Source organism: Corvus cornix, chromosome 2 (genome assembly GCF_000738735.6).
Source record: "Corvus cornix cornix isolate S_Up_H32 chromosome 2, ASM73873v5, whole genome shotgun sequence".
Classification (NCBI taxonomy): domain Eukaryota; kingdom Metazoa; phylum Chordata; class Aves; order Passeriformes; family Corvidae; genus Corvus; species Corvus cornix.
This window is the reverse complement of record NC_046333.1, coordinates 150952440-150968719: the sequence shown is the minus strand read 5'-3', so window position 1 is coordinate 150968719 and position 16280 is coordinate 150952440. Positions and strand designations below refer to the sequence as shown.

At 44.8% G+C, this 16280-nt stretch overlaps 1 protein-coding gene across 4 annotated transcripts in view; it reads left to right on the top strand.

The window, feature by feature from the left end:
• The window catches only part of SLC45A4 (solute carrier family 45 member 4), an 86396-nt gene that overhangs the window by 17511 nt on the left and 52605 nt on the right, over positions 1–16280 (top strand). Inside the window, exon 1 of one of the 4 annotated variants that reach the window (XM_039548636.1) lies at positions 4881–4979. The exons of 2 other annotated variants lie outside the window; for them this stretch is intronic. The gene's annotated coding sequence lies outside the window, so the exon portion shown is untranslated. Of the gene's footprint in view, positions 1–4880; positions 4980–11670; positions 11691–16280 lie in introns of those variants that run through there. One more of the 4 variants, XM_019289184.3, reaches the window with a different exon arrangement.

Sequence of the window (16280 nt, the reverse complement as noted above, 5' to 3'; positions counted from 1 at the left end):
GCAGGATGAGGGCAAAGGGACCCTACACCTGCAGCACCCTGTTTGCTCAGGATTGTTGACATTGCTCTGGGGTGGCATGAACCAACTGGCTCCAGATGGGTGGACTTTGGGCTGGTGACAAGGCAAAGGGCTGAGTCACACTCTATACTTGTGGGTTCTGTCAGAAGCCCTTCGGCTCTCAGAATTAAAAGTCAATTTTGGCTAACATGGGCAACCTGAATGGACCTGAAAATCTGCCTGTCTGTGTGCCAGTCACAAATTCACACAATCTGCTCTTCTTCATTAAACTTTCTTGAGAGTTGTCTGTGTCCAGACAAAATATCTTTGGTTGACCGGCCACAAATCCACATCTAAAAAGAAAACCAGAAGCATCCCAATACTTTTAGGGGGGAAAAAAAAGTATCAAGGGACTTGGGCCATTTTACACAGCCATTAAAGTTCCATCGTAATGACAGCATGTGTTGGGGGAGGGTGGGAAAAAGGATAAACAGCAGTTTCCAGTCCAGAGTCTGGGTCTCCCATCAGATATATCATCCTTTGTGAGAGATACCCCGGGGCTGAGTTACAGGCCAAATGTGTAAAAGTTGAGACTCATTTTTCATGTCCTGTTTATAAATGTCCTGGCTGGGAGACCTCACCTGTGTTTCTGGGTGCTCAGATTTGCTTCAAGCGTAGCCTCAGGTTTCCCAAACCCATGGCCACTCCCAATTAGGAGACACCTCAGAGAGCTGGCTGTGTCAAATATCATTAAGTCTGAAAGCAAATCAAAACAATCCCAAGGGCTTCTGTCCATCCAGAGGAAGAATTACCTTCTTTTTTTAAATCACAGCTTTGAAAGGATTTAGGAGCAGCATTGGTCTCAGGAGGTTTGTCTAGTCTAGGAATCCCCTTGTTTCATATAAAGCAATTCACACTAGATCTGAACACTGGCAAACAGTCAGCTAAATCCATTATCGCATGATAATGCTCAAACATTTCATTAATTCCTAACCAGCTGTCCTCTGCTCCCTTACCCCTTTCATCATACAAACATTTCTTTAACTGTCTGAGGGAGGGGAGAAGGGAGGATCAGATGCAGCCTCGTAAAATTCCTTTACCCGCTTGGCCTGCGGCAAGTTATTTCTTTTGACACGCGTGTAAAATAATATTGGGGGTGGTGTTTGTTTGGCTTGGCTGGATGGTGAGTTTTCATAACAATTTGGTAAGCCAAGTACCTGTGAAATGGAGTACAGAGAACTCACGGCAGCTTGTTGAGCCTGCCGTCTGGTTAATTAACATATCTCATTAAATAGGGAAGACCCCTTGCTCCAGCATCTATGCCAAGACACAAGGCAAGGTGTTTGGAGCAGGATGTTGCTCTCCAGTGTTTTGAGGTCCCATAGGTTATTTCTCTTTTAAAGTCCTCGGGTACTTCATGCCAAACAAACCAGTGGAAGTGAGGGTAAGCAAGGGATTGGTACCTTGGGGGGGTTCTCCAACTACGTGACTCAACAAAGTGGGTACGTGCACACCAAGAGCCAGAGAGAGATTTTAAGGTGACTTCTGGATGCTTTCTTTAGAAAAAGCTCTCCCTGAAGTGCCTCAAATCCCTACACGTTGCCCAGGGACTCTCCAAGGAACAGGATTCACCACCCTGCTGAGGAGAGCACTCAGGGGTTGTCTCCAACCCCACTCTCAACCACAGTCCAGGGGCTTTTCTCCCAGTCCCTCTCCCGGGCAAACATAGCACACGTCTGGACAGCACATCAGGCTCCTGACTGACGCTCATTTCTCCCCTGCCAAGACATGAGAGTGCGTTTATTTATTATGGGTTAAATATTTGGAGTTGAGTAAAAACCTCAGAGGGAAAAGGTGGGTCTGTTTCCTTGGATTTTTTTTCCACCCCCTCACTCGCTATGAAAAATCAGATTTTTTAAACTAAAATATTTGGTTTATGGAAAATTACCCTTTCTGAGTTTAGGCTCAGCTAAAGGCTGAGAATTAACAACTCTTGAGTGAAAATAACATGAGGAAATACAATGGAGAAATATCTGGACATGTCCAGACATGTCTGGACATTGCCAGAACGGGTCTAAAATGTCAGGCTGAGGTAAGGATCCCACTTTACCACAACAGTAAGCAACAAAAGGGCTAAAAAAGAAGTACTTTTTTTTTTTTCACTTATTTTAAAATGAGGCGTCAAAACATCAGGCAGCTTGGGCTGCCACAAACCCATGGGTAACAAGAAGCACATCTTAGAAGTTGTAATGATATCTTGAGATCCTTTCTTGGTGTTTTTAGGGGTGTTAGCGTCTCAGAATTTCCACTAAAGTCATTCAAGTGTTTTTTCTTACAGAACCATCAGACATTTCTATAAGTATGGTTATATTGTGTTTCTTCTATGGAAGAAACTTTAATGTTTTATTAAGGTCTATCACAGTTGTGATACAATGGACGTTGTTTTGCCGTCAAGACTAGGTGTTACACTGGGCTGTCATGGGTGTGGAACCTTTATCTTCACCATTTGGCTACTTAAGATAATTATTTTGACACTTTTTGTGTTTATAAACATCAGTAGTATGTCTTAAAAACCATCACTCTTTGAATGGACTTTGGACATCCTCACCAAAGGATGGTTAATTTAGTGAGTTGTGCATGACTGTGGTCATGCATGCTTTTCAGCCCTCCATCTGAATTAGCCTAAATCAAAAACATATTGATAATAGCATTGTAGAACAAAACATTGTTGTCTTTTTTTTTCGTTAGGACTTGTAATAGAGTCTCTCTGTTACATTCAAGATTCATCTTGCTTTTTAATAGATGTGTACAGTTCTTCCATTTTGCCTCCTGTGGTTTTCCTCTTCTGAAGTCTGGTATGCTTCATGGTTTGTTTATTCATGAGTTGTAGAGAAAGAAGTTCATCATGAAAAAAAAATGGTTTGGATATATACTTAACGGCATGTCAAGAAACAGAAAACAATTACACTTACGCAACGTAACGTGCATTTTTACATGCCACTCGCACGCTGCTTTATGCATCCCCAGTTTATGTAAGTAATGAAAATTAAATATCACACTAGCCTGCACAATGCAGTCAGCACACTTAAGGCTAGGAGACCTTAACTGGGAATAAAAAAACACACACCAGCACTAAAAAACCACAGTCTTTTATGGCAAGTTTGCAGAGGGTGCTTCTAATGTGGCAGGGCTATGGCTGCCATGGGGAATGAAGTGTTCTAATGTCCTGAGGGTCACTGGGTGCTGTGTGTTGATTGTATTCTGCAGATGTGACAAATACATGACAAATACCACATGTCACCCTCTCCATGGTGGCCTGGCACACACCCCATCACAGTGCTGGGCTGGACATGAGGAGAGTCAGCTCATGGCCTCTGGTGGGCAGAGCAGCAGGGGCAAGGTAGGGAGTCAGGATGGGACCTCGACTGTAGCCAAACATGAGGAAAAGGTGTTATTTTCCTTCATGATGAAGGACAATTTCAGCTATTTGGGACCAGCATGTTCGTAATATCTCAGGCAGAGAGTGGCACCCACTCCTGCACTTTCCAAGATGTTGGTTTGGAGCTGTACTTGGCACAATTTTGCTGGAGAGGGGCAAGGGGCTCCATGCTCTCTTTCTGTGCAAACACCCACTACCTTGGCAGGGACAGTGCAGGTGGAGCCTCCATCTGCCCTCAGGTTGCCACTCGTGTTCCCTTTCCAACCAAGAGCCCTTCTTCAACCCAGGAGCAGTGCCGATAGGCTCATCCTTCATCCCTGAGCAGAAGAAAAAACTCCCTCTACACAAACTGGGGAATGAGATGCTGGAAAGAAGCATTGCAGAAAGGGACCAGTGGGTCCTGGTTGATGGCAAGTTGAATATGAGTCAGCAGTGTCCTGGCAGCCAGGAGGTCCAACCCTGTCCTGGGGCCATCAGGCACAGCATCACCAGCTGGGCAAGGGAGGGGATTGTTCTGCTCTGCTCTGCACTGGGGTGGTCTCACCTTGAATATAGCGTGCAGTTTTGGGTACCACAATATAATATAGAAAGCTATTAGAGAGCATCCAAGGGAGAATAATGAAGATGGTGAAGGGCCTTGAGGAGAAGCCATATGAGGAGTGGCTGAGGACACTTGGTCTGTTCAACCTGGAGGAGACTGAGGGGAGACCTCATTGCAGTTACAACTTCCTCGTGAGGGGAAGAGGAGGGGCAGGCACTGATCTCTTCTCTGAGGTGACCAGTGACACAACTCGAGGGAATGGCCTGAAGCTGTGTCAGGAAGGTTTAGGTTGGATATTACAAAAAGGTAATAACCACCCAGAGGGTGGTTGGGCACTAGAACAGTTTCCTAGGGATGTGGTCACAACACCAAGCGTGGCAGAGCTCAGGGCGTGTTTGGACAACTCTCTCAGTCACATGGTGGGATTGTTAGGGCTGTCCTGTGCAGGACCAGGACTTGGATTCGACGTTCCTTGTGGATATTCTGTATCCCTCTGTCACGCTGTCACTCTAACACTTGCCCCCCCACCGCCCGCCTCGCCTCCCCTCAGGCGGGCGCCCCTGCGGCGGATGCCTGGACAGCCCCGTAGCCCTCCCGCCGTCACCCAGCAACGCCCCCCGCCCGTCCCCCCGCCCCGAGGCCACGCCTTCATTTGCATATTCATGAGCAACACGCCCAGCCCGATGACACCACGCCTCTTTGGTACATATTCATAACTCACACCTCGCGTACCCCCAGGGAGGCCACGCCTATCTCGCTGCATATTCATGATCCCGGGGGCGGGAGGGGGCGGAAGCGGAAGCGGAAGCGGGTGCCGGTTCCCGAGGACCCGGTATAAAGCGGCCGCCGCTGCCCGGTGCTGCCGCGCTCGCGCCGCCGTCAGTGACCTCGTCCCTTCCCTCTTTCCCTCCCTCATCCCCCCCGCCCTCCCCGGCGCCGCCGCCGCCTCCCCCCTCCGCCGCACGGAGCAGGTCCCGGGTGCAGGGGGAGACCCGGGGGCAGGTAAGGGGCGCGGTGGGAGCTTGGGCTGTGAGGGGTGTCTGGAGTGAGGAGGAGGTATGGAGGCAAGGGGCGGCTGAGGAGCTGTGGGGTGACGGGGATGAGAGGCTGGTGAAGGCGAGGAAGGGTTTCGGGTGAGGGGGCTGCGGGGCTGGTAAAGGCGAGGAAGGGCTTGGGGTGAAAAGGTCGTGAGGGTGAGGGAGGTGAAGGGCTAGCGAAGGTGAGAAAGAGTTGAGGTGGGGGAGGTGAGGGGCTAATGACGGTGAGGAAGAGTTGGGGTGAAGATGAGAAAGTTTCTCAGCCCCTAACCCCAAACCTTTTTGCGTGAAGGAGTTACGGGGCTGGAAAGGTGAGAGGGTTGGGGAGCTTTGGAATGAGGGCTATATGAAGTCATGAAGATGGGAAGATAATGAGGGTCTTGGAGGTGAGGGAGATGCGAAGCTGCAGAGGTGGAAATTGGAAATGCCATGTGCTGTGGTGAGAAATCGAGTCAAAGGAGGTGTTGGGCCACAGAGGCTGGGAAGGGATGAGGAATGAGTAAGGTGATGTCGGAAAGACTTATTTGGGGTGTCTGAGATAGCCACCTCGTTCTCATCAGAATTCATTAACTGCCCCTTTGGGATTGTGTTGGGTGCAGACTGTGCTCGAAGAGGACTTGACAAAGGGATCAAAGATGGGAATTAGTGTAGCTTTTCAGACTATTAAACTTCAGTAGTCTTCCATTTGAATAATTCCACACTTAAGCTGTAACCTGATCTCAAAGCTTTATCACAAACCAGTTGAATCTCCCCTTGCCTGATATGATGGTGGGAGGGTACTGGGGGAAATTACTTCTAACTTTACTCTTAAACCTCCCATGAATGCAGCAGTTTCCCTTAAGATCACGTTATCAGCGATCTGCAACTCTTAACATGCCTTAATTTAGCACCTTTAGCAGGTGCAGAAGCTCTGCTTGACCTGGAAAAATACTCTCTCAGTGGGGCAGTTTTCTGTTGGAGTGCTTTGCCTTCAGTATTCTCTAGGTATAGAGGGGAAAAAGGAGGGGAGGAAAATATTTAGCCAAGACTCTGACTTGGCTCTGGGTGCGGTGAGTGAATCAATGTTGCTGGAGCCTGGCTAATTCAGGGTCTTATAAATGGGAAAGGATAGGAAAGATAATGCAGAATGTTGCATCTTAGACAGAGGAGATGTTTTCTCCTTCAGGAAAGGAGATGTTACAAGAATTCTACAAGGAGAGGCAGCACTAGGTACAGAGCACAGCCAAATAACTGCAGCATTATGAGGATCCGTGGGAAGGAATTGCACTGTTACAGCATGTATCCTTTCTGCTCTGCAAAAAACTGCTCCAGTGTGAGCTGCGTCATGTTCCACTGCTGTGATCAGACAGTGCTACTAAAATATTTAATGAAATATGGCTTGAGCAGGTGCTTGAGCTCAAAGAGCGAGCTGGTGAATACTTCCTGCTTCCCTCCCCAAGTCAGGCTTTTTTCTAAATATCTGGCAGAGGGGGTTGTTGATGTGGTTGCATTGACATGGCTTGTGTGACTTCTTCCACCAGTATTGCAAAAGATAAGGTCTTCCTCGTTCGATTTGTTTAGTGATTATCCTGGATTGATGAAGTGTTCAACATGCCTAATTTTTCCCCTTCTTAAATAAGGGAAGAGGTTTCAGACAAGAGATTAAGCTATTTACTTGACACTTTGGCTGTAGATGCTTACAGAAGTGCTTTTTACTGTAAGTTTGAAAAGATGACACTACCTTGAACTCCTAAAACTGCATCCAGTAGTCTCTGAAGCATCCAAAAACATCTCTGAGTTCCTGTGTATGCCAAAGGTAATGGCAGCTGCTGTCTTGGAAGTGAGTGCTTCATTCATCTATTAATTAGATTAAATTGGATACTTAAGGCAGTTTTCATGACAAAATAACAATTTCCATGAGGTAAAGGGTGGGATCAGTGGAACAACTTCTATTTTAGTTAGCTATTTGTAATGTCAGAGGCCAGTTTACATGGGTTGGCCTGTGCCTCTGCAAGCAAGTAAATGATGGCAGTTCTTGTGCTCAATTATGTATGACTGAGGCATCTTCAGCAAAAGGAAAATGTGTGGTTCTACAGATAAACCCTCTGTATAACTGCGGGTTAACTCCTGCAGGAGCCTGCTGCTCTCTGGAGTCTGTTGCTGAGAAAGGAATGAGCAGTATCTGCTGACGTGATCTTGCTTGGATGCTGTGGGGACTGCATGCAGTCGAGGGCAATCCTCTTCCTCCAAGCTGAAATATGCCTTAAAAATTCAGTCTGTTTTAAATACAGTTGTATTGTGCTGCCCTGTGCTGACAAGGGAAGTTGTCTTCTGCTGGAGGTGTCCTTAGTCATGAGAAGGTGGCAGGAACATTGACTGACAGCTGGTGACCCTGCTGCTCCTTCTGTGTCATGTTACAACAAAACTCATGAAGTGCAACTTTGCTCATGTGCCTTTTCACTGGGGCAACACAAGTAGAATATTTTCGTGGCTTCCAGTGAAGCTTGGTGTAGCTGAGTGAAACAATGCACATGCTTGTACGTCTAAGTGCATGTGACCTTAGGTTTTCACACTGAAGCGAGTGTGGAGCCTATCTGAGGAGCTTTCTGAAGTAATTGCCTTGATTCCTCCAGGTGGAAATACAGGGTCTGAGAGAGCAGGCTGAAGTTGGACCTGTCTCACAGGGCTGTGACCTCCAAGGTTAATTACCTTTAAACTCACTCCGGTCCTGGATTCTCTGGCAGCTAGGAAGTTAAGACTTGGAAATCTAATGTTGCTCTGCTTGTGTGCTGAGGCAGGAATGCATGGACTCTGCCTCTATCCCTGTATAAACTTAAATGGATCATTTATAAAAGCAATGAGAATATTAACATTGGATGGTACCTGCAGAGTAATTCACCAGTGAGCTGCATCTAATGTTTGAAAAACTTTCTTGCAGTTAAAATATGTTGCCAACTGAGTAGCTTAGAAAAGATCTTGAAGCTTTAAGAGTCATGAATTCCTGAGTGGGAAGATGATGGGTGGAATGACCTGCTAGGTAGTGCCTGCAGTTGTGAACACAGCTGCATTTAACTCTTCAGACGCTGATTTAAGCTATAAACAGTTCCTTTACACAGGAGCATTTGATCTTTTCTAGCATGGTCTGTAAACTGCCTGTGATGCACTGCTGTCATCCTTAGTTGATCACCTTATGACTTCCAGCATCAATTCCTAGAGTAGGAAGCCAGTTTCACTCGCAGTATGTGAGCACTGCTGCTTGCATATTAGGCAAAACAATGAAATCCTTCATGTTGCCCATCACAACAAGCTGGAGCTGGCAGCTGCTTTTGAGCTTAACTTGTGGTCTGAACCTCCTCTGCCCCTCAAACACCATAAGCCACCCTAAGATACTTGCATCAAATGATCAAGCAGTGTGTTGAGCAACAGTACACATGTGCTGGTGTGCTTGATGTAAAAACAAGCTTCACTTGCCCTTCAAACTGACTGCAATGCTATGGGCTACTTTTAGTAGTGTAAAAGCATGTTGAACAGAGGCAAAGCTATTGAAGTTAAAATGGAGCTTTCCAGCTGACCTGCTAGGAGAGCCCTGTGGAAGTGACGAGGCTGTTGTGATGGAGGAGGAAGCTTTAGCAGCTTGCAGAGTAATGAGTAACATGAAAAACTGTTCGTGCTGCATTTTGGTTTTGCAAGGGTCACTCCCATGACCTTTATATCTGTAATACTTGCAGGATCCCAGGCTGTGACCTATTCCAACTATAGGCATAAGATTCATCAAAACTCCAATGGAACAGCCTTGTGTGCAGTCGTTTCCCTTACAGATGGGTTAACTGATCTGAGCTATTCTGTTGGAGCTCCTGGTCCTTCAACGTAGTGTCAGCCTTACTGAACACTTTCATTCAAGAGTAGCCTGTTGACTTGGGGATTACAGAGTGCAGCAGGCATTGCTTAGCTTAATATACCAGCACTAAACTGGCGTGAGTGAAACAATACTTTTCCTAAGCAGAGCATTACATCTGCCCAGTAATGGCTGTATCAAGTCCAATAAACTTTCTAGCAGTTGTGTGTTTAAGGCTTCATGCAAAAACAGAAAACAATCCAGTTGTCAAAGTTGAAGCAGAATGATGTCAGGATGACTGATACTAGGTGTACAACTTGACAGCTGGTGTTTCAGCCTGAGAGTCACCTTTCAGACAGGAGATCCTGGGCAGCCCAGAAACTAAGCATGGAAGCAGAGACTGTTAAGCTGTGGAGTGTTGTGAACTAAGGACTGCATGCTTTCAGTAAACTGCTGCTGTCAGGTGACTTTTAAGGTCGGCAGCTTATCAGTTACCCACACATCTTGCATTTGGGTCACAGCCCTGCCCAGAGAAACTACCCAAAGCTTCCACTGGTAAACAGATATTATATCTCGCATCTGGAACAGTGAAGGGCTCTTGTATCCAAGCACTGAATAATTATTGCTGTTCTAAATATTCTGATTACTCTTTAGTGTGGTACAGAAGTATAATATTCCTCTAAGTGAAACAAGATACTCTGCATGAAAAAGAGCTGATATCATACTATTAAATCTAGACCTCCAATAGAGTTGCCCAAGACTAAATTTGTCTTGAGTTAAAAGCTGGACTTCGGGCATCTCAGTGATGGGTTCAGAGCACTGCAATGTCTGAGCCATGGAGTGGTTTGTGCTGTGACCTAACTGGCACAGGGTGGCTATTAACTAAAGCCCCTTCTTGCTGGTACTTCCAACAAGTGCTGTGCAGTCGTTTAGACTGCAGCTGGCATACGGCTTTGTAACAACTTGGGACAAGCAGCCAGGTTTCCTCATCAAACTTGCTCTTGGCAAGTGACTCTGGCAAGCATCAGGACACAAGGCCTTTGTTGGGTAATGATTGGGTTTGGCTTAAGAGCTGTTCCTGACCTTGGTTTGGCTCTTGCTGGCATGTATTCTGCTCAAAACGTGAATCTCAATCTATAGATGATGGGAAGTTGGTCTCCACAATGTGGACCACTAATAAAACTTAAAACCCAGTTAAAGCTGGGGAAGACTTGATTTCCAGGACTCCCATTTATGAAGGATAAAGACTGTTAAACTTCAGCTTTAGGAGACCTGGCTGGACTGACACTTCAGGCTTGACACAGTCTTTTGCAGCGTTATATGAAAATGGACTAATCTGGTGGCCTGAGGTGTTCTGGGAGGGGACTGAGACATACTTCCCCTGCATGACTGAAATTGTCAGTCAATAGCTGCTGCTCACGTAGCAAGGCATAAAAGCGTAGGAGATAAAGCTTAGTGCTAACCATAAGCCAAAGATGCTTTTAAGAAAATTCTAGTGTGTAAATGGTAGCAGCAAGGTGTTACCGTGACTTGTTTTGCTGAACTATATTTGAAGTGGATTTTGTCAGTGTTCTGAGGAGAGCAAGGTTGGTTCTCTCAGCAGAGTGGAGAGAGGACCTAGTTTCCTCATCTTGTTTTAAATGAGAACTCTAATGTTTTTGTAACTGAAATTGAAACCAGTGTTATGCTGACCCTGCATATTTTCTATTCTCTGCTGGCTGGCCTGGACTACTTCTGCATGCAGTATAATTCATTTATTTTGGAGACTTGAAAACAAGCCATTATCACCCTTCAGTGCCAGATAAATAAATGATCTAACTGGGGGCCGAACCCAGTGTTCTTTTACAAAAGCACAACTGCATGTCACTCTTATCTTCTGCATTCTGTCCTTGAATATGTGATCAATCTTTCTGGACCACATCCAGAAACCAGTGGCTTAACCCAGCAAGCGATGACTGCAGAGCAGTCAGATTTCTGTGCCACTTAATTTCCTATCATCACTTACACACAGCAAACAGTCTTCCAGAATACATTTAACGTGAGCACTGTTTAAGCTACAACTTTCTTATCAATCATATGGAAGTACAAATAACAGGAACAGGAGTCAACTCTTAAATAGTCTTGATGCTGGATCTGTGCTTCCAGGTAACAAGAGTTTCAGGGGGTTGTGGGTTTTTTTGGTTGGTTTTTGGTTTTGGTTTTTTTTGTGCGTGTGTGGGGAGGAAGAAGCCACACATGCAGGGTAAAAAATACTCCTCCCATTTTATGAGGGGAATATCTGAGCAAGTACACTGGCCTGAGCAGTCTGGCTCTGGGTACTCCCAGAGGAGTGATTTGACAGTCTGAACTATTGCTCCTTAGAGTAGTGTGGCTGGCCAGCTAACTCCCAAGAGTTCAAAAAATAACCCAAAACAAATGCACAGCTTGCTTTAACACCAGCACTTCAAGTGCACGTCCTGTTTGCTGTCTGATATGTATCTGGGGGAATCAGCTTGTGAGGTAGGCTGGTTCTTTTTCTTGGCTCTTGTTCTGCTTCTAACTTTGGTGTAGAGAGGGAAAAGGCTTACACTTCTCAGTGCACAGGTCCCCTGATTGTCTCCAACATCATAGCACTTCCGCCTCCCTAAAAGTCAAAAAATTTCCTTCAATGGGCTGAAAAAGAGAGTGAATGGGCAGTTATCTGTTCCCTTCATGCTCTTACAGTCATTACTGGCGTTACAGTTGGAGCCTTTTCTGCTGCTTTGTTTTCAGATCACCTTTCCAATTTGTCGTCTTCCAGGTACAGTCTGTTCAAAACTCTCATTATGCAGCTGCATAGTCGATCTTTCAGTCTACTGAAGAAATGGAACTGAATCAGATAAGGTGTGTCCTCTTCCAGACAACTGCTCTGGAATACTTTGCATGACAATTCAGGGTGCCATTTGAAAATAAGCCTTTTGACCCTATAGTACTAGTGGGATCTCTAATCTTCTTTGTATGCATATGACCTGGATACTACCACGGCCTTTCAGTTGTGTAGTAGCCCCCAATTAAGCTGTATATTAAAAGGGTTTGGGTTCCCATACAGTGAATTTTGTGCTAACATCAGATGCCTGTGTGTCTAGTGAGTTTGGTATTGTATTGTTAGTAAGCCTTTTACTGGTTAGGAACAGCAGGATATATTTGTGGGCAAGTGATAGTCTTGGTGTGATGACTTAAGATAAAGCCTCACTACTTTGTCTCAGGGTATTCTTAGCCTGTTCATGGCTAGATCTCTGTAAAATCACTTTGTCAATTTAAAACCTGATGAGTGTCAGGGATGTTCAGTATAAACTTGACTCTGTACTCCTTGAAGAGATTTCACTGCATCATACTACCTTTTTGTGGTAGAGATACACTTATTGAGCACTTGGGGTTTTTTTAACTGCAAACTACTAAACATGCACATTCATCAAACTACAAACTTCCAGCTCATTCCAGCAGCCCAACACCGCCTGGTATTTCCCTGAACTGCACTTAGTAGCTCTCCTCCTCATTAACTGTGCTCCTAAATTAACACATTCTAAGAAATCAGTTCCAGTTCTTTGTTAAGGCTGGTTACTGAATAACTGGTTGTAATTAATGCCTGAATTTATCACTGGTACAATACTGGCTACACTGTTCCCTGCACTTCAGCCTCTTTAAGAAGCTCTTTGTCAACAGACTCCCTGTCTGGGTGGCTCTGTGAGGAGTCTGTGTATTGCCAAAAATCTCACTTGCAGGATCCTTCAATGAACCTGGTAAGTTGCCCTGACTGTGGATCACAGCCTCATTCTGTCTGTTTGGAATTTAGTAACTGATGTGTCCCGATGGCCTTTTCTGACCTTTGAAGTTTTAGGGGCTACCCACTGACAAAGCCACTGCTGGTAAGTGGCCCGGGGTCAAACATCCCTGCCAGAGAAAGCTTGAAGTCCCTACATGCAATTACTGTATTGACTGGGTATGTATGTGGGTGTGTATATATATATATATATGCACACACACACACCACAGCTTGCAAAAGGCAAATTCTTTAAGTAGGGAATAAAATTTCAGCTTTACATGCAGAAATTTCTGCTGTCCAAATGATTTGGTGATCTTGCCCTAGGAGATGGGATAAGAAAGCTGCTGCAGTTCTGTGCTTCAGGCAGTTGCAGTAAAATTGCTTTCTCTGTGAAAAAAAATAGTCTGAAATAAAGAGGTGTTGGTAATGGTTCCCCAAGCTTTAATACTAAAGGTATATTTTTAATAAGGGTATGTGTTTAAGTACTTCAACTCTGTATTTATAACACCTTCACTATGCACTATACTCTTTCTTGCATCTAAATGAGTGTGGTCAGAGTGGAAGTACTATGCAAATGAAAGCAACACTTGGTTTATCTCCAATAGCAGCATTCAGTTCATTAATATTGCATTTCCCTGTAACTTAGAAAATGAATGGAAGCCTGCCTGTGTCAAAATATTAAATAAAAATGGGTTCCTTATTTTTGCATTAATGACTGTCCAGCATAACTTTTAATTTTTACCTGATGCAGTTACGCTCCTGTTATTATAATACTTCATTTTCTTACTCACTGTTGATGTAGGGATTAAATAACTTCCTTCTCATTGTCTGGGTAATAGTCATATCTTTTCAAAGAATGAGAATAACAAGAACACTGGCCAATTCTTGGCTTTCACCCGAGAAATTTTTAAAATACTGGACTGGACTGAGAGGAAAGCAGGAAGCCAAGGCTGGAAACTTCTCTGCTCCATCCTGATAAAGCAAGCAGGAGCCCAGAATTTTCCTTCATTAATTCGTTAGCCTCACAGGACAAACTGGAGCTCTAAGTTGCTTGATGTGAGCAGCTAAGACTAAAGCTACACAAGTCTTGTCTTTTTGCATCTGAAAGGGCTTAGGCTTGTAGTATTGCTGTGACCCTTTCAGCCTTGCAGGGAATAATGAAAATACAGCAGGCTTACATGAGTGATGAATACATCTTACATTGTTTATATCTGGGCCTGTAATTTAATGTTAGATCTGCACTCCCAAGACTTCTAAGTAGTTTAGGCACAGACTTAAACTGTAGATCGTGCAGCAAAAGTCTCAAAGTCTGGGAAGCTTTATTTCATCAGGTAGGTGGAGGGTTTCACTCCTGGCATATGTGGGGAGGATGTATCCAACGTGACAGACAAGTGTCACTGCTCACAGACTAGTGGGATTCAGCTGTGGCTGCAGCATAGAACTGCCAGTGCTTCTGAAATCAGTGTAATCTCAGCAAATGGTTGTCAGGCCTGCTCCTCATGGTAGGGAGTGTTTAATAAAAAGCATGTGAGAAGGCACATACATGTGTGCAGTTTGTTTTCTGTTCAGCAAAGAAATCTGGGATCAGGCCTCTCAAGATCCTGCCCAGATGGCTGATTTAGCCGATGTGTCCTAAAGTAAACTGGAGTCTGTTTTGATTGCACTATTCTTCAGAAGGAATTAACATTTCATACTTGGGAAATTTGTCCATGCTAATTTCAGTTCCATGTTTTGAAGGCTGAGTTTTGCTCTCTGTGCCAGTCAAGATTTAAGCCTGGTTGATGCTTATTGTAACATGACAAGTATTCTTTCATCAGGTAAAATGCAGAATACAGTTGCACACTGTATATTCATTCTGTTTTTCCAGATTTCATGTATGAGTGGTGAGCAAGAGCACACAAAGTCCTCAGAGAAAGGTGAAAAAGCTTTCCTAGCCAAAACATGTTTGAGTTATGCACACTGCTGTTCACATTACTACAGATAAGTAGGAAGAATTTCACAGGCGCCATGGGAATTTTCCTGCAGGTTTTATTTTTTCCCTCATAAACTATGACTTTTTATCCCCTAACTCTTTACCCCAATTAAGTTAACTTAAACTGACTGCAGCTTGACTGAAAACCAGAATACAAGTTAAGGATAGTAATGTGTCACATCAGGGCTGTTTTAATGTGGAATTGAAACTTGAATTTAAATATTTTTTTGCTTAAAAGGGAAGGTTTAAAACAAAATGGAAGTGACCTTTTGAATTGTGACTGTTTTACTATATTGTAGTGGTTTGGTCCAAAATACTCATTACTGTTTATCTGCTGTGAGATAAGAATTAGGAGAAATGCAAAGCAGGCACCAAACTTGAAAGAATATAAAGAAGTTTATTAACAGACCTAAAAGAAGAAAAAAAAAAATTATACCACCTTCAGAACTCTCCTCCTCCCCCCACCTTCCTCCCTTCTCCCACTGACAATGTAAAAAGACAACCCTTAAGATGTTCAGTCTGTTCACCACTTCCATAATAACCTTGTTCAGTCCATTTAGAAAGAGAAGTCTCTTCTTGCTCATGCTATGAAACCATTATCACAACGAGACAGCCGCCCACTTCCAAATATTGTTCAGTCCATTTAGGAAGAGGAGTCTCTCTGCCTGCGTGTGAGTCCTTTCCCCCGACTTGCAGCTTTTCCCGCAACTGCTTTCGAGGGTCCACTCTTGGAGTTTTTTGGGGTACAATTTTAAGGTTGAGCCATTCAGAAACGAAAACAGAGGCCCTTCTCCTTCCCTGGGAGCAAAGGGTCTTCATCATCTTCATCGTTAGGACTATCTCTGGGAGCATCTCTAGGAACTGAGGTTTTCTCCTTTCCCATTTGGAGCAAAAGTCCTCATCTGGTTCGTCTCTCCCTGTCCAAACTTCTCATGAAATTACAGCTGCGTCAGCATCTGCCTATCTCAGCGCAGGTGCTTCTGCTCACGAGCTGAACACTCCACCTCCCATATCTTCATGAAATTACAACAGGATACTCTGATATATCATAGCTTCACAACAGAATTTCAGCTTTAAGCATCTCCTCTCTCTCTTCCCTCAGGTTTTCAGCTCTTCACGGCAATAAAAAGGGTTAATCTCACCTTGGCCTTGCAGCTTTGCAGCTGGAATGTTGAATGTTTCTTATCGAAGTGGAGAGGGGGGAGAGCCGAGCCGCTCCGGCTGCCCACGGCAATGCAGTGGGGGGGGGGGGTTCCATGGCTGGAACAGGTCCATGGCTCCAGGATGGCCGTGGCCCGGCCCGGCCTGGCCCAAGCAGGGCCTGGCCGGGCCCGCTGGCCCCCACACGGGGTCTGCAGCCACCTGTCCCAGCGCCGGAAATGAGAGAGAGCTTGGAGGGGAGTTTGCCTATTCTTAAATGTGGATCACAGAGGTGATCACAACTTTAAGTGGCTTAGAGAATTGTCCATATTCAAACTGGCCAGCTGATAGGTTCTATCAGTTCCCAGAGGAAACTGTAAGCACCCCTTAGCAAGGACATCCCTTCCGGGACTAGGCTTGCTAACCTATGACATATATGATCATCTGTACTTCTCCAGAGAAGTTTATGGGTCAAAAGTCTGCCCATGTGTTTTGCAGAAATATTTATATAGAGGTAATACAATGAACTTTGAAATTTGTTAGTGGAAGAATAAAAACT